Genomic DNA, 20,743 nt, shown 5'->3' on the forward strand with positions numbered 1-20,743 from the left:
GTTCACTCATCTCTTCTCCTCATAAGCAGTGCGGTGTCATCTTCTGTTGAACAGATCAGGGACTAGGGGGTGTGTAGACTGAGGAAGGGGAGCGGAGTGTGGTGCATTTAGTTTTCTTCATCAGGTTCCTCCCAGCAGCAGGAAGACCAGAGTTCTGAAATTGGCTCGATGATGTGCCCATTCTAACATCACGCCATGTGATGGGATTTCATCAGACTGATTGCGTCTTTGTTAGTGATGGTTTACAAAAATATTTTTAGCGCTTGATTCGGTTGCTCCATATGCGTCCATCAATAGCAGAGTCAAATATGCATTTTATACTGCAGAAGGGAGTATTGATTTGAGCAACTAGCAAATGAAGCCTGACAAGGGCCTGCCATAGTCTCAGATTAGTTTGAGGGGGGCTTTGTTTTTCACTTTCATTGCCGTTTTCTTCAGTCTTTTTGTACATTTCTGAAATGTGTCACGGCTAATGTTCCAGCACTTTGTTTTCACTAGCTGTGCTTTTCAGTTCCTTCAAATTTTTCCTCCATTCAGTTTAATGCACACCCCCTTTTACACAGAGTTACGTTTTATAAAGTAGATGATGGATGGAGAAAGCGTAAACAAATTAGGCGTCGTAAAGATGTACTTTTTTTCATTTTGCTGGGTCATTTCTTTGTTAACATGGACTGGCAGTGCGGCCTTGTGATTCAGACTGTGGCTATTTATTTTTATAGTGTTATATTATATTTATAACACTATCTACCTTTTAGAGACATATTAATTTAGCAGATGTAGGAAAATGATTTTATAATTTACTGTAATAAAAGGACAAGTGTGTCCATCTGGTTGCTACATCTCTGTTGTATGCCATTTGACATGGGATTCATAAAAGCGGTGCCAATGTTTGTGATGCACCATCTGTTGAAATGACAAATGCAATGCCTTTTGTTACTACAAATGTTTGATGGATCATCTGCTGGAATGGAGAATGCAATGCGGAGGTCTCTGCTATATGCCATTTGGTATGGGATTTGTAAAAGGTGTGCTAATGCTTGTGATGCACCATCTGTTGGAATGACAAATGCAATGCCTTTTATTACTACAAATGTTTCCTCTGTCAGAATGAAGAATGCAATGCGTAAGTGTCTGCTATATGCCATTTGGTATGGGATTTGTTAAGGTGTGCTAATGTTTGTAAGGCACCATCTGTTGGAATGACAAATGCAATGATTTTTATTGCTACAAATGTTTGATGCACCATCTGTTGGAATGAGAAACACAATGCCTTTAATTACTGCAAATGTTTTCTGCATAATCTGTTGGAGTAAAGAATGCAATGCATAAGTCTCTGCTGTATGCCATTTGGTATGGGATTGGTAATGTTTGTGATGCACCATCTGTTGGAATGACAAATGCAATGTTTTTTATTACTACAAATGTTTGATGGATCATCTGTTGGAATGAAGAATGCAAAACATACATCTATGCTATATGTTACTTAGTATGGGATTTGTTAAAGGTGTGCTAATGGTTGTGATGCACCATCTGTTGGAATGACAAATGCAATGATGTTTATTGCTACAAATGTTTGATTAATCATCTGTTGGAATGAAGAATGCAATGCGCACATCTCTGCTATATGTTACTTGGTATGGGATTTGTTAAAGGTGTGCTAATGGTTGTGAGGCACCATCTGTTGGAATGACAAATGCAATGCCTTTTATTACTGCAAATGCTTTATGCATCATCTGTTGGAGTAAACAATGGAATGCATAGGTCTCTGCTGTATGCCATTTGTTATGGGATACATAAAAAGTAGAGCTAATGTTTGTGATATACCATCTGTTGGAATGAGAAATGCAATGTGTTTTATTACTGCACTAGCCCCAGTACCTATCAAAGACGGGTAATAGAATAATTTAAAAAGTATTTGCTATCTTTTGTCCTACGTGTACTTTCAGCGCCTTTCCTCTGTATCTGCATGTGTGGACGTCTCTTCACCGATGCTTCCCCAGCATGTTCCTGTAAAGCTTGCTCCTTAGACTCGGGTCCATATATTCACACCTTTCTCACCTCCTGTCTGGTTTTATACTTGCAGTCTTTTGATGACGCCTCTTTCAACATGCCTCATATGTTTTTTCTCCTACTCGTATGTCTCACACTCGCACTTCCTTCGTCAACGTGTCACCAAAGCCAAGATTGCCACTCCAGTCACCTTCAAACCTCACAATGTTTCAGTGTGGTGCCGAGGTGTCACCCTTTGCACTCAGGTCCCAATCCTGGTGGTGGGTGTGGCAACGTGCTATCAGTGCATACTCCCAAACTGACCAATTAGAGTGCTCAGAGGGACTGGAAACATAGACCTTATAATTTTATTATATAATAGAAACATTACAGAAAATTTGGTCTAGGATTCATAATAGCAGTGCTGTTTGTGATGCACCATCTGTTGGAATGTAAAAGGCAATGCATTTTATTACATGTGTTACAAAATTCATTCCAATAGATGGTGGAGTGGTGGCTCTGAGGCTAGGGATCTGCACTGGCAATCGGAAGGTTGCCGGTTCGAATCCCGTACAATGCCAATAGGGACTCTGCTCTGTTGGGCCCTTGAGCAAGGCCCTTAACCTGCAATTGCTGAGCGCTTTGAGTAGTGAGAAAAGCACTATATAAATGCAAAGAATTATTATTTCAAGCTTTAACACTGAAGACACTGAAGTCTACGTTGATTACTTAAGTAATCTTAGACGGGTGGCACAGCTAGTAACAGTAATAAAAGTCTTAATACATTTTAAAAAAAAAAAAAATGAGGCAATGCCATCAGCGTCAGCCAAAGGCAGAAACTAAACCTGATTAAGCTGAGTCAGCAGTAAATCTAACGTGCACATGTGTAGGACGAGGAAGGACACCATGCACAGCCAGGCATTGACTGAGCTGAGAACTGAACCTTAGTCTGCTGTGAGTCAGTTGTGCTGCCATTCCATTTCGAGGCTTGTCATAAGGGCTTTGGTGATAACCTCTGATTACCTGTGAGTTATACAACACACGTGTACACTCTTATGATTTGTACCCTCATGTATTCCTTTTGAGATCTGCATTGCTGCACCTCATAATACTGCCATTTCAGAACAAAGTTGGTAAATATGCTTCTGTGTTCTCTTTTAAATTAATCCATTAAAAAAAAAAAGAAACACCAGACAGCAAAGAAAAGCTGGGCAGAAACGACGGAGAGTCTGCACTTGCAAGATGTAGAAAGTATCATTGACGTAGGTGTCACTTTTATGTATGAAACAGCTGATTACAGATTGGTGGGCACTGATAAAAAAAAAAAAAAAATATTGCTCAAATGCCGTTGAGTCATCTGCTTATGTCATGGTGCAGTTTTAATCCTGGCTTTGTCTCAACTTGCCTGTCATTTTTGAAAATTGTGTTGCTAAAGAGGTTTTGACAAATGGTGGTAATGTCTGTTTTGCTGCTCCACTCATCCGGAGTACAACAGGCCGGCTGTGTGATCTTCAGCTTCATTCCTTAAGCAAAGAGCTAAACCCGTGATTCCATTGGAGTGACGGAAGCCCAGTTCAAGCCAATTCAGGTTTTTGGGAGGCTAGAGCTTATCCGTGGAACATTGGGCACAAGGTAGGAATTAATGAAATAGCGGATGCCCTAAACTTTCATATTTCTGAGGTGTGAGCAAGTGGATAACCTCCCAGAAGTAACAGGGTCTACTAAGAACGTTCTGAGGGATTTGGAAATTGTAGTGCTGCTCAGATTAAATAAAATGAAATCAAACATGTCACCAGGACTGGATAATATTTACCCTCGAGTTGTCAAGGAGGCTAGCGAGTGCAGATATAAACCCTTGACACATATTTTTAGGAAGTCACTGCACACTGGAGAGATTACGAAGGACTGGAAAATGGCAAATATCATCCCTTTATATAAAAAGGGTGACAGGGCAGATCCAAGCAACTGTAGGCCAGTAAGCTTAATGGGCATCACAGGAAAATTAATGGAAGGAATTATTAAGGATGAGACTGAGCAACACCTGGCAGGGACAGGAGTTATTAGGAACAGTCAACATGGGGTCAGAAGAGGGAGGTCGTGTTTTACTAACAGGCTGGAATTCTATGAGGAGACAACACAAGGATACGATCAAAGTGGATCTTATGAGATTATTAATCTGGACTATCAGAAAGCATTTGATAAGGTGCCACATGAGAGGGTGGGCATCAAACTAAAAGAAGTGGCAGTATAGGGTGTGATGTGTAGATAGTTGCAGAATTGGCTCAGACACAGGAAACTGAGGGTGATGGTGCGAGGAACTTCATCAGAACTGGCCGAAGTTAAGAGTGGTGACCATCAGGGGGCAGTGCTAGGGCCACTGCTATTTTTAATAAATATACATGATTTAAATAGGAATATAAATAACAAGCTGGTTAAATTTGCAGATGATACCAAGATAGGTGGCTTAGCAGATGATTTGGAATCCGTTATATCATCACAGAAGGACTTGGATAGCAGACATGCTTGGGCAGATTTGTGGCAGATGGGATTTAATGTCAGTAAATGTAAAGAATTACGCATAGGAAGTAAAAATGTGAGGTTTGAATACACAATGGGCGGTCGGAAAATCGAGAGTCCACCTTATGAGAAGGATTTAGGGGTCATAGTGGACTCGACACGACCAACTGGCAGACAGTGTTCAGAAGCCATTAAAAAGGCTCACAGAATGTCAGGTTATATAGCGCCTTGATGTGTGGAGTACAAGTCACAGGAGGTTCTGCTGAGGCTTTATAACACACTGGTGAGGCCTCATCTGGAGTCCTGGGTGCAGTTTTGGTCTCCAGGCTACAAAAAGGACATAACAGCACTGGAGAAGGTCCAGAGAAGAGCGACGAGGCTGATCCAGGGCTACAGGGGATGAGTTATGAGGAAAGATTACAAGAGCTGAGCCTTTACAGTTTAAACAAATGAAGATTGAGGAGACCTGACTGAAGTATTTAACATTATGAAGGGAATTAGTCCAGTGGATCGAGACGGTTATTTTAAAATGAGTTCATCGAGAACACAGGAACACAGTTGGAAACTTGTTAAGGGGAAATTTCGCACAAACATTAGGAAGTTTTTCTTTACACAAAGAACGATAGACACTTGGAATAAGCGACCAAGTAGTGTGGTAGACAGTAAGACTTTAGGGACTTTCAAAACTTGACTTGATGTTTTTTTTGAAGAAATAAGTAGAGAGGACTGGCGAGCTTTATTGGGCTGAATGGCCTGTTCACGTCTAGAGTGTTCTAATGTTCTAATCTTGAATGAGGGGCCAGTCCTTTGCAGGGCCTGCTCACACACACACACACACACCTGCCTGGGAGGACAGAAAAAAGTAAAAAAAAAAAAAAAAAACTCCAGAGGGCTGGAGAGAAAAATCAAAATCTGCAGGGGTTCCAAGGCCACGAGACCACCCAGCTTTCCCTGGGCATTCTACCTAACGTAAATGATCTCAATCAGTCTTCATGGTTTTCAGGTTTCACGTGAAAGAATTTGATGATGATGATGATGGTCACATGACCATCTTTCATCTGATGATTTGAAGTATCTCAGGTGACTTTTCCATGCAGGACAGGTAGCAGAGTTCACTGTTAATGATTAAACCCTGGGCTCTTGATCCATAAAGCAGCAGCACTACCTATCTACTATGCCACCCTGCTCCCTCATATTAAAATGGGGATTTTACTTTACACCTTATGATTTCAGTGTTCTATTAGGTGGGTGTTGGCACTTCTACCTCTCAGACTAACCTTCTGGGCTTCTAATCCTACTCCCAGTAGCTGTCTGTATGGATATACCGTAGATAAATAGATTGATTAAAGGTAATATAATAGTCTCAACAGGGACTTTTTAACTCTTGTGCATTCTTTTTCATGTCTGTGTTGAGTTTTCCTCCCCTTTCCCAAAGGTATGCAAACTTGTAGTGGCTGTAAGGAGTCCAAACTCTTACTGTTTTAATATGGAGTTTAATAATGTTCTTTATGGAATGCCAGAAACGCATGCAGCCTTAACTCAGCTGGCATACACTCGCACATAGAGACGATAGGCATTCTTATTAAATTCTGAAAACAATGCATTAAGCAAGTAATAAATGAAAAGCAATGCACAATGTAGAAAACCACCCAAAAACCCTGATACCCCCAAGCTAATATATATAAATATGTACAAAATCCCAAGAGATGATACTCACTACACACATACACACACAGTCCAGAGCACAGTCGAGTACCAGATGCTAATAACAGTGAAGACTGAAATGCCCCCAGTAGAGCAGCCTTCTGACAGAAATGTAGAGTTTGTACTACCACAAAATTATTGTCTGTTGATGATTTGTAATGGAAGGAGTGTGCACCGTGTAACCGTGTATGTCGATTTACAAACCAGACAAAACCAAATGAACAAGCCAGGCACAGGACAAAGAACACGATAATCTTCTGGTCCATTGGTGATTGTAAGCCAAGCGGTGTAACCAAGAACACACAAGATGCCCGCTATCCCCTGCTGGCTCCTTACCGCTTTTTTTGTCAATCCTGCGGCCTCATCACCTTTCTCCCAGCAGCCCCAGAGTGAACAAGTGGCGCAATGATCCCAAGGCTGCTGGGATTTGAAGTCCTTTTCAGGTAGTGCTGCTACAAACTGACAACTCTGAATTGGCTGTGAGTGGGCATCGATGTGTGCCATGCAATTAACTGGTGCCCCATTAAAGCTGAATTGAATGAAATGAGTTCCATGGCCTCATCTTAAAATTTAGGTTATTGTTGTTTCTCATATAATACAATAAGGTGACACCTAGAGCTCCAGATTGGCTCTGTTGTGTTGTTTTTGATTGGAATATGGTTAGTAGAGTTTTGATTAACGAGAAACAAAATTTACCTATTTGAATGTTGAGTTATCTGTGGGCCTTCAAAGTCTTCAGAATGTTTTGGGCAGATAGTAATAATAATACATTTATTTATATAGCGTCTTTCCCATTATTTGCCACAAAAGTTCTTGCTGGCATTTTCTAGTTGATTGGTCAGATGGTTTGGTTTTGCTTAGCTTTTGCATTCTCTGTCATCTCAGCATGCTCAGAAAGTGACCCCGTGCCCTCAGGTAGGAACATCACTTGGAGACGACATAGTGTCTTCTTTTGGAGCATCTTGATCGATTTAGGTGAAGCAGAGATTGTGCTTTCAACAGATGAGATTAGACAGGAGTCCCCGTGGACTGTGATGTCTGCTGATGACATTGTGATCTGTAGCGATAGTAGGGAGCAGGTTGAGGAGACCCTGGAGAGGTGGAGATATGAGAGGAGAGGAATGAAGGTCAGTAGGACCACCAAGACAGAATACATGTGTGTAAATGAGAGAGAGGTCAGTGGAATGGTGAGGATGAGGGAGTAGAGTTGGTGAAGGTGAATGAGTTTAAATACTTGGGATCAACAGTACAGAGTAATGGGTATTGTGGATGAGAAGTGAAAAGGAGAGTGCAGGCAGGGTGGAGAAGAGTGTCAGGAGTGATTTGTGACAGACGGATATCAGTAAGAGTGAAAGGGAAGGCCTACAGGATGGTAGTGAGACCAGCTGTGTTATATGGGTTGGCACAGGAGACAGAGCTGGAGGTGGCAGAATTAAAGATGTTAAGATTTGCATTGGGTGTGACGAGGATGGACAGGATTAGAAATGAGGACATTAGAGGGTCAGCTCAGGTTGGACGTTGGAAGACAAAATCAGAGAGGCGAGATGGCGTTGGTTTGGACATGTGCAGAGGAGAGATGCTGGGTATATTGGGAGAAGGGTGCTAAGGATAGAGCTGCCAGGGAAGTGGAAAGAGGAAGGCCTAAGAGAAGGTTTATGGATGTGGTGAGAGAGGACATGCAGGTGATGGGTGTGACAGAGCAAAATGACGAGGACAGGAAGATTTGGAAGATGATGATCTGCTGTGGCAACCCCTAACGGGAGCAGCCGAAAGAGGAAGAAGAAGAGATTTGTGCCTTTGGTTTGGCCGCTGTGTAAGAGAACATTACAACTTCTTAATTTAGCCTGATCTTTTCAGCTGAAGTAGAGGTTGTTAAATCCTATGGCTCATAGGATTCAAGAGCAGGGGAGATTGTCTAGTGTCTGTGATTGTGCCTGGGAAGGCTCACTCCGTTTCTGTCGTAACGTTAGGTTTATTGAAGTGCCGCTATTAGTTAGAGCCAGGCCAGGCCGTTTCTCGACCTCCTTTTGTAGTAGACACAACTCCGGATTTAACGCAGTTATTTTAATGTGCAACAGATAAAGAAGTTGGGAGAAGGAAAAATGTAGAAAAACTGGTTTTACATTCCGCAGTATTGTCTCATCACAGCACACTCTGAGGTTCATCTGCGGTATTCTGAAGAAGCACAGTGATTTATATTAATGATTTTATTTATTTGTTTTGAAACTTAACTACCATTTGGGTGATATGCTTTGTAAAAATATGTCAGAGCATAAGTAATTTGACAAGCGATAGGAGAGCATTCAGTCCATCAAGCTCATTTGTGTACCTAATAGCTAAGCTGTCCCCTCTTTTTATTTTAAACACAGTAACTTCAAACACAAGCAAATCACGACTGATCATTCTTCAAAATAAGTGTCTATTAATTAGCAGACTTTCTTCACGTTTTATTGAATTATGCTTCCATTCACAAGATATGAGGGATGTTCAAGAGTTTCCGCACTTTTTTTTTTTTTACTCCATTTATTAAGAACTAACCATCCCCTGCCGCTCCGCCAACGTAGTAGTGAAGGAGGACAAACATTAAAAATGATCGTTAGCTAAGCACTCCTGACGTCACGCTTACCCCTTCACTCAGCCCTGTCTCTGATTAGCGTGAATGTATCGCTCCGCAAGCGAACTGTGATTCTTAGCACAATGAGAGAAGTCACAAAATCAACCAGAATGTTCAAGCAAATTCCAGAAAATAACCCGATCTAAATCCGTGAAGTAGTTCTCTCATTCGCTAGCTAAACAGAGGTACAGTACAACACCCCCCCCGACCAAGGCTGGCACAAGAGTGAGGCGTGCCCCTGCCTGCTGCGTGTCTCTTGGATTCGTGCATATTAATCGGTACCACAAGATGACGGCTCTTCAACAAACGGGGATTTTTTTTTTTTCTAACCCTTTTTACTCATTTTTACAAGGGGTGCCAACAATAATGGAGGGCACTGTAACTGGTGTCGAGAAAACGAAAGGCTGCAGCTAATCCGGTAATAGCTGAGGCAGTTGTGCTTTAAAAAAAAAGCGAATGACAATGCTCTGTTTGTCACGGAAGGAGTATTGCTTTTATGACCAAACCAAATTCCTGTCTTGTCTATGAAAGCTATAAAGGTGTGGGCTTACAATGAGGGAAGGCTGCCAAATGATCATATAAATCCTGGAACTGTATTAAGAAAATGGCAGTGGAAATAGCCTGATGCTGTGTTAAGCCACTAGGTGTAGCTGCGCTTACCCAAATGACCAAAATTCTGCAGCTTTAGTTTGCTTCATGGGATTCTGGCAATAGCTTGACACGCTGAAATGATTCCACAGACAACATATCTTCATTTTTAATAGCTTTAGTAAAAATTCAAGGTAAAACAGTTCACATAAAAATAGAGAAAAAAAATGATGCAGCAAAGAAAAGAAAAGTAATTACACTGGTCAACAAGCATTTTGCTACTGGGATTCTTTCATCTGTACTTTAACACATTTCACTTGCTGACTCCAAATCTGAAAAACGTTTTTGTCCAGCACGTCCCATGTTTTAGTTATGATGTTCCAGGTCTTGGACAACAAGGGTGATTGGACAGTAAAGGCGATGCATTTCAGCATTTAAGAAACAAGTTTGGTCTCAAGAAAAGTGAAGCGAAAATTAAGGAAGGTGTTTTTGTTGGCCCTGAAATCCGTGAACTGATAGATAGATAGATAGATAGATAGATAGATAGATAGATAGATAGATAGATAGATAGATAGATAGATAGATAGATAGATGCTTGACGAGGAGTTCAAAAGGAAACTGAAGCCCACCGAATCAGCACCCTCATTCGTGCAGTTTGTCCAGAATTTTCTTGACAGTCACAGAGCAGAGAATTATGCTGAGCTTGTGGAGAACCTGCTGAAAGTATATCAGCTTACGGGAGCCCGAATGTCACTGAAGATGCATTTTTTACATTCTCATCTCGACTTTTTTTTACCAAATCTAAGCGATGTCAGAGATGAGCATGGGGAAAGATTTCATCAAGATATAAAGGTGATGGAAAACTGATAATCGGAAAAAAGAGAGACGGATGTGCAGTACAAGCACAAAAGCGAGTGCCTTCAACATTTTGGAACACGCTGACCTCACTTTTATATTGAGGTACAGTGCTGTGCAAAAGTTTTAGGCAGGTGTGAAAAAATGCTGTAAACAAAGAATGCTTTCAAAAATGGAAGTGTTAATCATTTATTTTCATCAATCAGCAAAATGCAGTGAATGAACAAGAGAGAAATCTAAATCAAATCAATATTTGGTGTTACCACCCTTTGCCTTCAAAACAGTATCAATTCTTCTAGGTACACTTGCACACAGTTTTTGAAGGAACTCGGCTGGTAGGTTGTTCCAAACATCTTGGAGAACTAACCCCAGATCTTCTGTGGATGTAGGCTTCCTCACATTCTTCTGTCTCTTCATGTAATCCCAGACACACTCGATGATGTTGAGATCAGGGCTCTGTGGGGGCCATACCATCACTTCCAGGACTTCTTGTTCTTCTTTACGCTGAAGATAGTTCTTAATGACTTTGGCTGTATGTTTGGGGTCGTTGTCCTGCTGCAGAATAAATTTGGGGCCAATCATACGCCTCCCTGATGGTATTGCATGATGGATAAGTATCTGCCTGTATTTCTCAGCATTGAGAACACCATTAATCCTGACCAAATCTCCAACTCCATTTGCAGAAATGCAGCCCCAAACGTTCAAGGAACCTCCATCATGCTTCATTGTTGTCTGCAGACACTCATTGTACCACTCTCCAGCCCTTCGACAAACAAACTGCCTTCTGCTACAGCCAAATATTTCAAATTTTGACTCATCAGTCCACCGCACATGCCGCCATTTTTCTGCACCCCAGTTCCTGTGTTTTCGTGCATAGTTGAGTTGCTTGGCCTTGTTTCCACGTCGGAGGTATGGCTTTTTGGCTGCAGCTCTTCCATGAAGACCACTTCTGGCCAGACTTCTCCGGACAGTAGATGGGTGTACCTGGGTCCCACTGGTTTTTGCCAGTTCTGAGCTGATGGCACTGCTCGACATCTTCTGATTTCGAAGGGTAATAAGCTTGATGTGTCTTTCATCTGCTGCACTAAGTTTCCTTGGCCGACCACTGCGTCTACGATCCTCAACGTTGTCCGTTTCTGTGTGCTTCTTCAAAAGAGCTTGAACAGCACATCTTGAAACCCCAGTCTGCTTTGAAATCTTTGTCTGGGAGAGACCTTGCTGATGCAGAAGAACTACCTTGTTGCTGTGCTCAATCTTGCCATGACATGAAACTGTCTTCCACAACCTCACCTTGGTAGCAGAGTTTGGCTGTTCCTCACCCAGTTTGAAGCTGTTTCTGTTTCAGTTAATGACTGTGTTTCAGCCTACGTGTGACATTGATGATCATTAGCACCTGTTTGGTAGAATTGGTTGATCAGACACCTGACTAGAATCCTACAAAATCCCTGACTTTGTGCAAGTGGACCTGTAAGAATTGATGCTGGTTTGAAGGCAAAAGGTAGTAACACCAAATATTGATTTGATTTAGATTTGTCTTTTGTTCTCTCACTTTGCATTTTGTAAATTGATAACAATAAACAATCATTATTATTTATATTTCTGAAAGCATTCTTTGTTTACAGCAATTTTTCACACCTGCCTAAAACTTTTGCACAGTACTGTAAATTGACAGAAATATACTTTAACGTGTCTCTGGTATCGTCTTGTTTGTTCTCAGAATAAACACATTAAAACAATTTTGGTGGGACAGAGTCCAAACTCCAGATATCGTGTTGCTATTATTATATTGATATTCAAACATGTCAAAACATCAATGATGTGTATTTCAACAACCTGATGTGCTAGCTTAATTCCGATTTCATATATGAAATCAGTGTAAAAAATGTAATAAAGAGATGCTCTGAAGTTCCCAGTAGCAAACAAAAAATATTCTTTTGTAGACCGGTGTAATTTAAGAAAAGTTGTGTTTGTCTTGATTCATTCTTTAGATAGATAGATAGATAGATAGATAGATAGATAGTGTGGAAGCGGTGACCCGGACACAGACAGGCAGACACGTTACAAGCCATCACCACACGTTTATTTACAATATTACTGTTTACAAGTCAATAAGTGTACCTTACTCCAATTCCCCACAGTCCCAAAGTCCAGGCTTCCTTCAGCCTCCTCTCTTCTTTTCCATACACTATACAATGGGCCTGTCTTCGCCCATCTCCTTCTCCGACCTTGTCCACCTCCTCACCTGACTCCAGCCTTGATTGTCGGGAGGCGGACCTTTAAATAGGCAGCTGATTGCCGACCACACCCAGCCACCTGTGACAATAGATAGATACTTTATTAATCCCAAGCGGAAATTCACATACTCCAGCAGCAGCACACTGATAAAGAACAATATTAAGTTAAAGAGTGATGTTAAATTAAAGAGTGATAAGTTTGCTTTAAGTTTGCTCATAGAGTTGAACAGTTTCTAAACGGTCTGAAACTGTATGCCTACCCATTTATAAACTGCAAAGTGGTCTGTCAATCCATGCTAGCAATGAGACTAATTCCAAACTGACTCAATTAACCAGGTAGGTTCTATTTCGCGTGAACCTCAGGGGGAGTAAAGGCTATACCATAATGTATTACTATCATGTCAGGTCAGAGAGGCGAGATTGTGTTGGTTTGGACATGTGCAGAGGAGAGATGCTGGGTATAATGGGAGAAGGGTGCTAAGGATAGAGCTGCCAGGCAAGAGGAGAAGAGGAACACCTAAGAGAAGGCTTATGGAAGTGGTGAGAGAGGACATGCAGGTGATGGGTATAACAGAACAAGATGATGAGAACAGAAAGGTATGGAAGAAGATGATCCTCTGTGGCGACCCCTAACGGGAGCAGCCGACAGAAGAAGAACGTCAGGGGGACATGCACTGGTTCAGCGTGTTGCCGCACCCACCACACAACAAAACAGCTTGGGATCCTGATTGGCAATCCCCCAGGCAAGACGCACTGTCCAGTCCCAAGCTTTTTCTGCTGCAGCCATGTGTTACGGGGGCATCCCCTTGGCTTGGTCCAGCCACTCGGGGTCCTCAACAGTGAGTCAGATCACCCTCAGGGAATCGTGCCACATGGCTGTAGTGCCATAACTGACTCTCCCTGACAGTGCAGGTAATGCACCCCATTCGGGAGTCCATAAGCAACACAAAGTCAAACCAGCGGCACCCAAGAATTCTCCAAAGAGAGACACAGAACCGAAGGGGTCCAGTCTTTGTCTCAGGTCATGAAATTTCATTGCTATGAAAGAAAGTTTTATTCTGTTCAAATTAAGCAAGCGCTAATAAGAGTTTAACTTGAGGCATTAACTTTCTAAGATTGACTCTTACACTAATCCAGTTAAGTATTTGTCATGAAACGAGCCAATTGGAGTAAAGATCCACCATTATTTAACTCACCGGGCACATTTACTACAAATACATGGTCCAGTTTCCTTGTGCTACACATTGGAAGACTCTTTGTGTCTATGCCCTTGTACATTTAAGATGTTCAAGATTATCGTCAACTGTACAGAATTCAATTTTTAAACATCAAATGGGAAGCCGAGATTAATGAGCCCTGTATTTTTCCATCCATTATCCAACCCGCTATATCCTAACTACAGGGTCATGGGGGTCTGATGGAGCCAGTCCCAGCCAACACAGGGCACAAGGCAGGAAACAAACCCCGGGGAGGGTGCCAGCCCACCGCACCCTGTATTTTTTGCTTTACTTTATTTTAATATTTGAATTGTGTTCACTGATTGTTACAAGCATGGCGAAATAGTGAGAGGCCTCCAAATTAAGTCCCGAAAGCAGACAAGAATCACCCAAAGTCAGTTAGTCCTCCCACAGCAACGTGCTGGCTTTAGCCTAAGCAGGCCTAAAAGTTCAAATATAATAACAGTCTAGAAAATATAACAAAAAAAAAGGGAGATAAACTGTAAAACTCTGGCTTATCACCAAAAAGGCACGGAGGAATCCTCATGAAAGGAAACATTCATTGAAAGAAGGCACAGAATATGTAAAAAGAACACAAATGTTCAAAAGTGCATCCAGAGTTAACAAGTCCCAATAGACACACAAGGCAAAAACCAAATGATTCATCTCTCAATATATAAAATCCAACGTCTGTCTGTCTGTCCACTTTTCACGAGAGACCTACTTAACGGATTTAGATCGGGTGTTTTTCTATACTTTGCTTGAACATTCCGGTTGATTTTGCAACTCCTCTCATCAAGTAGCATAGTTTGCTTGTGGTACCGATTTATTTGAGCGAATCCAAGAGAGACGCAGTGGTCCTTCCTCCTCACTCACGCACCAGCCTCAGGGCGTTCCTTACCTCCACTTAGCTAGCAAACGAGAGAAGTACTTAATGGATTTAGATCGGGCTTTTTTGTAGAATTTGCTTGAACATTCCGGTTGATTTTGCGGCTTCTCATATCGTGCTAATTATTATAGTCCGGCTGCGGCACCAATTTATTTGCGTGAATCTGAGACACTACAGGCCAAAGGGAGGGGGAGGCGGGACCTCTGAAGTAAGGAGCCGGGCGGAGCCCTCCTCACTCACGTGCCAGCCTCCGTCCGAGTCACTCTACCTCTCGCCACGTGTTACAGCGGACCTTGCCTCCACTTAGCTAGTGGTACCTGTTTGCTCAGCAGACATTATCATCTAGAGATTGTAAAAGTCTGACGTTTTTGGGAGAAAGAGATCACAGCTACATGTGGATTAGAGGGTACATGCTCACTGGCAGAGATGTCATGGCCACACGTTCTCCCCATGTGTCGGACGCTCTCCCATCACAGCTGAGCACGATCAGAATCAGTGGCGAGGTTTGACATTGGAGCGTACCTACCTTCCGCTTGGCCAGGAATACCTTGCCAACTTTTTACATTTTTGGCAAAGAGATCACAGCCTCATTCTCGCCCCTGATAGCAAAACCAAAAGTATTGAATATCAAGAGGCCCTCGGATATGAAAACTATCAATTTAAATTCTTCTCAATGCAAATTATTACATCCATCCATCCATTTTCTAACCAGCTGAATCTGAACACAGGGTCACGGGAGTCTGCTGGAGCCAATCCCAGCCAACACAGGGCGCAAAGCAGGAACCAATCCCGGGCAGGGCAAATTATTACATTTTTTGTTTATTGATTTTAAAGTTTGTCCTGTTTCACTACTATGCGGGTGGAGCCGCGGGGGACAGCTAGTAAAATGATAAAATTCAAATGAGAATTGATGCTTCCTCCTACAAACAAACTCAATGAACCACTCCTGACCTGGGAGAACCTGGCAGCAGAGACGTCCAAGTGGACCCGCCTCCTGGGGCGCCACCCACACAGGGTGTGGCATGGCCACACATTTAAAGAGCTAATACACACAAAACAACAAATGATAAGTGAAACTATCAAAAGTATGAAAAATAGTTTTGTTAATTTTCAGATATTATCAATAAACTAGTGAAAAAATAGTAGCCGGGGGTGGAGGAAATCCTGTCTGAAACATACATGGAAGAAAATTGTCAAATTACCTGACTTGCCCGCTGAGTGATGCCCCATCCATCTTTGCTGACTGTGTTTACCTGGTGACGGTTTTGCTATTGATAAATCTCGACTACTTAGCACAGACACTTTGCCAACAACAACGTTTCTGAGTAATGGGGAAGTTACAGGAGCCCCCTGGGCCAAAAATCTTAAACAATGCTCTTACTTTATTTAAGGCTCTTGCCATTGTGCTAAAAGGCAGGCTGTGTGGCCTGGTGACTAAGGAACAAGACTTTCAAAACGCGGCCCCCCCACTAGTGAGTAGCTGATTATGCAACCTTATCTGCAAGTCTTAACCTGTCCAGGTTCACAGTTTATCAAAATAGTATTGGAAAGTAATTATAGGCTATGCTTAAAGTGACCTCCCAGTTCACCGCACTTGTGTTGTCTGTCTTCAGAATTTCATAACGAGGATTCTGGTAGAACAGGCCTAATTGGGACAGAAAAACATCTCCAAGAAAGAAACAAAATTTTTGCATAACTCATCCAGCTCTCATTGCATCTTAGTTTTTGACCAAAAACTCATTATAATAACCATTCTACAAAATTTCATTGTTAATTGCAGGAAGTACAAGTTAGTGTCAAGACTTTTGACAAAATGTTTGTGACACTTCTGGGTTTGCATTTCAGCTTTGATGTTTGCTTCTCTGGTATTTTGACCCCCTGCTCCGCTCTTTTGTTCTTTCATGTTGTGCTGTTCTTGCCTAGTTACACGGCTTGTGGGCTGCTGGGTCTTACCAGAATTCGAATAGATAGCTAGAGAGATCGGAAAGACACTATATAATAGATAGATAGATAGTGGGGAAAGACATGGATAGGTGGATGGCTCTTTATTTGTACCCAGGGGGAAATTTGGCTTTTTACAGAAGCTCAATAAATAAATATACACACTAGAATGACTAAAAAAAGAAACAACTTGGCCGTTACAATCAGATTGGGGTATTATAACATCCATCCATCCATTTTCCAACCCACTGAATCCGAACACAGGGTCACGGGGGTCTGCTGGAGCCAACACAGGGCACAAGGCAGGAACCAATCCTGGGCAGGGTGCCAACCCACTGCAGGACTCACACAAACACACTAAGCACACACTAGGGCCAATTTAGAATTGCCAATCCACCCAACCTGCATGTCTTTGGACTGTGGGAGGAAACCCACGCAGACACGGGAAGAACATGCAAACTCCACGCAGGGAGGACCCGGAACCCAGGTCTCCTTACTGCGAGACAGCAGCGCTACCACTGCGCCACCGTGCCACCGCATTATAACATGATATATAATATTACGAAATGGGTGGCACCATGGCCGTTTCTGTTGCTGCTGCTGCTGTGAGTCTGGTCGCTGGCTGTGTAGATTCATCACATTCTCCCTGTGTGCCTGGGCTTTTCTGAAATGCATCACTTTTTGTCCCCATTCTAAAGATATGAATTTTAGGTTGAAGGGGATCACTGAATCGGTCAACGAGAATGCAAAATCACAGTATCTTGTAATAAGCTGGCACTTCATCCTGGCCAGCGTGCTGTCAGAGGCATTAACTCTCTACACACTGGAACTGCATTAAGTGAGCGTAGTGAATGCGCAATCTATTCAAGCATTTATGTGTGGAAGTGATAAAAATAATCATTGTTTTCAGGTACATGATGTAAATGCTGAAATATGTGAAAATATATTACAATTCAATGCAATTTATTTTTGTATAGCCCAAAATCACACAAGGAGTGCCACAATGGGCATTAACAGGCCCAGCCTGCCTTTTGACAGAAGCCTTGACTTTCTAAGAAGACAAGGAAAAACTCCCCTAGTAGGGAAAAAAATGGAAGAAACCTTGGGAAAGGCAGTTCCAGGTAGGTTGGGAGTGCAGTGGGTGTCAAAAAAAAAAAGGAGATGAATACAATACAACACACAGAACACAAGTAATCCTCAATACAGTATTGCAGTAGGAATATATTACTTATTTATATAAAAATATTACTTACATGCAATTTAAATTTACTACTGAATCCACCTTAATCTTATATATAAACGTCTACATGTGGAAGTGTGTGTGTCCGTCTGTCTGTCTGTCTGGCTTGGAAGTGTGAGGCTACAGTATGAAGCTCAAAGAAAGAGACTGTCGCCAAAGTGAAACTGCAGCCACTAATACACAAACAAGGCGAGCACATCGGCAAAACGAAACCTCAGAGGAGAGAAAAACTCGCTTAGCCGCTGATAAACACCTGAGGCGAGCACGTTGGCAGAGCAAAACCAAGGAGGAGCCGCTAATACACAACCAATGCAATTGATTGATTGAAGTGCCAGAATCCAAGGTTTCTAGGAGCCCAGGCTTTTTACAACACAGGCTTAAGGATAAATGTCTGTGTGTTCGTCCAGCTGCCATGTCTGTGTCATTCCCAAAGATGGCATAGTATTTGTAATTCCAACAGATGGCACATCACAAACATTAACACTGCTTTTCAAATCCCAAACCTAATGGCCTATAACAGAGACATACGTATTGCATGGTGCACTGCAAAGGGTAACACTAATCTACTACATTGATTGCTTAGATTTCAACCCATCTTAGATGGATAACACAACTAGTCTATATATAAATGAATAAGCCAGTTTCTGATCCTCTGGCACGTTCATCCTGTTAGGCATATTCATTGTTAACATTTGCGAAGCACCATCTATTGGAATATATTTTGAACTGTATGCCGTAATAAAATGCGTTATATTTTTCATTCCAACTGATGGAGCATCACAAGCATTTGTAGTGACAAAAGCATTGTATTTTCATTTCAACAGATGGTGCATCTCAAACAGTAACTCTACTTTTACAAATGCAATACCAAATGGCATACAACAGAGACATGCGCATTGCATGGTGCACTGCAAACTTTAACATAGAAGACTATGTTGATTACTTAGATTTTAATCCATCTTAGATAGATAACACAACTAGTCTATGTATAAATGTATTAGCCAGTTTCTGACCCTCTGGCACTTTCATCCTGTTAGGCAATATTCATTGCTAACATTTGCAATGCACCATCTGTTGAAATGTATTTTGTACTGTATGTTGTAATAAAATGCATTCTATTTTTCATTCCAGCAGGTGGTGCATCACAAGCATTTGTAGTGATAAAATGCATTGTATTTGTCATGCCAACAGATGGTACATCACAAACATTAATTCTTCTTTTACAAATGCAATACCAAATGGCATACAACAGAGACACGTGCATTGCATGGTACACTGCAAACTTTAACACGGAGGACTATGTTGATTACTTAGATTTTAATCCATCTTAGACAGATACACAACTAGTCTATATATAAATGTATTAGCCAGTTTCTGACCCTCTGGCACTTTCATCCTGTTAGGCAATATTTATTGCTAACATTTGCGATGCACCATCTGTTGAAATGTATTTTGTACTGTATGTCGTAATAAAATGCATTGTATTTTTCATTCCAGCAGGTGGTGCATCACAAGCATTTGTAGTGACAAAATGCATTGTATTTTCATTTCAACAGATGGTGCATCACAAACATTAACTCTACTTTTACGAATGCAATACCAAATGGCATACAACAGAGACATGCGCATTGCATGGTGCACTGCAAACTTTAACATGGAGGACTATGTTGATTACTTAGATTTCAACCCGTCTTCAATGCATAGCACCGATTGTTAACTTATAAACTGTTAAGTGCAAAAAAAGATATATTGTAAAAAAAAATAAAATGTGACTTACTAACCCTTTATAAGATGGACCTGTTGGAGAGTTTCTCTGGCAGAGCATATAATTTATTTTTAATTATGGTGTGTCTCTGTGTTTATTCTGTTAATGTGATAAAAGGTAAACAATGTGTGCTCAATGAATGACACAACATCTCTTGAGACAAAGTGCTTTTACACACAGGTGTGGCTCCAAAGTTAAGCACACAAGTTAAATCCCAGAATTCACAGAGATGGGGATGAAAAATATGAAAATGCTGGCTAGACAATGTTTCCTGTAATTATGAGTCGAAAGGGAGACATCCATGGCTTTAAAAGGGGCCTGATTGTTAGAAACATTCGCCAAGCTTTAGTAACGATAAAAACAGCTTTATGACCTTTCTCAAGCGAACAGTTTCTAAGGCAGTGTTTTCATGAATCTCAAAAGAGGGACATCACCTGCTAAGAGCAGCTGTGGCTGGGATCACAGACGCTTGTTTAAGGACCAAGCCTAAGCAGGTTGAGGAGCAGCACTACACCAGCCGAGTGCCAGTTTAATTTCAGGTGGTGAGCAGGAAGTGTAATGAAGAAAAATAATTTACAGTAGAACTCTATTGTGTGATTAGGCTCGGATAGTAAAGAGTGCAGAAATGTGACAACGGCAGGCGAATAATTCGTAATCATGCTCTCTAAATATGTGGAGGTCAGCCGCAAAAGACGCCTGCAGACCTGACTGTTTAATCACAGTTTTGGTTAAACCTGCAGTGGTTTCAGGATGCGTTAGCACAGTCCGATCAAGACCTGTGTCACCCTCATTCTCGTGAAAGGCAAGTTTAAAGATTTTAGAGTTTCGTGATCCTGTTCACTCACCGCCATCTACAGCATTGAATCACAGTGGATTTAACATGGCTTCTTTAGTACTCGGGTGTTGTACCGTGTTATCCATTATGAATGTAGAGAAAAGCCAAGCAAAATGACACCTTTTATTGGCTAACTAAAAAGATTACAATATGCAAGCTTTCAAGGCAACTCAGGCCCCTTCTTCAGGGAAGATGTAATTGTAATGATTAATACATCTTGCCTGAAGAAGGGGCCTGAGTTGCCTCGAAAGCTTGCATATTGTGATCTTTTTAGTTAGCCAATTAAAGGGGTCATTCTGCTTGGCTTTTCTCTACATGGCTTCTTTAAAAGACTCTTGAATGTCAAAGTAAAGAC

At 41.6% G+C, this 20,743-nt stretch overlaps 1 protein-coding gene across 8 annotated transcripts in view; it reads left to right on the forward strand.

The window, feature by feature from the left end:
* trak1a (trafficking protein, kinesin binding 1a) overlaps positions 1–20,743 on the forward strand; it is a 294,945-nt gene that overhangs the window by 152,990 nt on the left and 121,212 nt on the right. The window lies entirely within an intron of this gene.

The sequence above is a fragment of the Erpetoichthys calabaricus genome, chromosome 13, assembly GCF_900747795.2.
Source record: "Erpetoichthys calabaricus chromosome 13, fErpCal1.3, whole genome shotgun sequence".
NCBI lineage: Eukaryota > Metazoa > Chordata > Cladistia > Polypteriformes > Polypteridae > Erpetoichthys > Erpetoichthys calabaricus.